Source organism: Hydra vulgaris, chromosome 06, assembly GCF_038396675.1.
Source record: "Hydra vulgaris chromosome 06, alternate assembly HydraT2T_AEP".
Taxonomy (NCBI): domain Eukaryota; kingdom Metazoa; phylum Cnidaria; class Hydrozoa; order Anthoathecata; family Hydridae; genus Hydra; species Hydra vulgaris.
The window spans coordinates 21,439,390-21,440,630 of NC_088925.1; the positions used below are offsets into that span (position 1 = coordinate 21,439,390).

The following is a 1,241-nucleotide window of genomic DNA, read 5'->3' on the forward strand; positions in this document are numbered from 1 at the left end:
GCAGTTAAGCAAAGGAAAGTAAAAATAATTTACTCATAAATTATTTGTTTTATTTTATGAACAATGTCCGTGTTTGTTTTATAAAATCATTTTTTACAATAAAAGTAAAAACTGCTTCCTGTTCCAAAAGATACAAGTAAAAAAAAAAGGAAACCATAGTAAAATAATCATTTACATTAGTTTAAAAATAACTTGTCGAATAGTTTTGTTTCATTCGTCCTTGAAGTAAGATTTTCCGTATCCATAACCTTTATTATAGGATCCACCATAACCGTATCCGCCATATCCGTAACCTTTATCTAAAAAAAATAAATTCAAATTGTTTGTTTAAAATGTTGATTAAAATTTAAGTATTGTTTGTTAAATTGAGAAGAATAAACAGGAACATTTTAAATAAAGTTTACTGTATGAGTTATAAGTGGGATCTTCTTTACAGCCGTTTTAGATTCGTCACTGTAGTAATTGTTTCCAAATCCATACCCTTTGTTGTATAATCCACCTCCGTGTCTTCCGTACCCATTGTTGTTTAATCGACCTCCGTATCCACCGAAGCCATAGCCTTTGTCTAAAAGAGTTAATAAAAACACAGTGCGTCAATGTAAGATAAACTTATTTATATAACTTTTTTTATTGACAAATCTTTTTAATAAAAAAATGAAACGTGGTTTACTGTATGAATTATAAGTGGGGTCTTCTTTAACATCTTTTTTTGATTCGTCACTGTAGTAGTTGTTTCCGTATCCGTACCCTTTATTGTAAAATCCACCTCCGTACCCTCCGTACCCTTTGTTGTACAATCCACCTCATCCACCGTAGCCATACTCTTTAAAACAGTTATTAAAACATATTCAATTTAAGGTTGAAATAACATTTGCATTTACAATTTATTTTGAATAAAAATTAAAACAACTTTTACAAAGTTCTATAATATATACAAACAAAAGAATTTTTTAATAAAAAAAAAAGAACTTCCAAGATTTCATAGGGGTTAAACAAAGTAATAAACTATAGTTTTAAGGTTATTTATTTATTATCAAATAATCAAAAAACTTGTACTAAAACTAATATAGAACAATTATAAAATAAAAATTTTAAAATCTACCGTTTCCTTTATTGTACAAATTTAGTATCTTTCCACTTCTTGCATAAACACAAAGGTTTAGGAAAACCATAAACAATATCTTTATTTTGTCCATGTTTCAAGTAAGGTTGAATAAGTTACACTTAAATAACACAAGCTA

The 1,241-nt window shown here is 27.3% G+C and overlaps 1 long non-coding RNA gene across 1 annotated transcript; it reads right to left on the reverse strand.

Moving 5' to 3' along the window:
* Window positions 1-447: 447 nt before the first annotated feature.
* LOC136080985 (uncharacterized) lies at window positions 448-802 on the reverse strand. The gene is made up of 3 exons (XR_010638786.1): window positions 671-802; window positions 536-565; window positions 448-499 (listed from the first exon to the last, which is right to left on the reverse strand). It is a non-coding gene; the product is annotated as an uncharacterized LOC136080985 (long non-coding RNA).
* Between the last annotated feature and the right edge of the window lie 439 nt (window positions 803-1,241).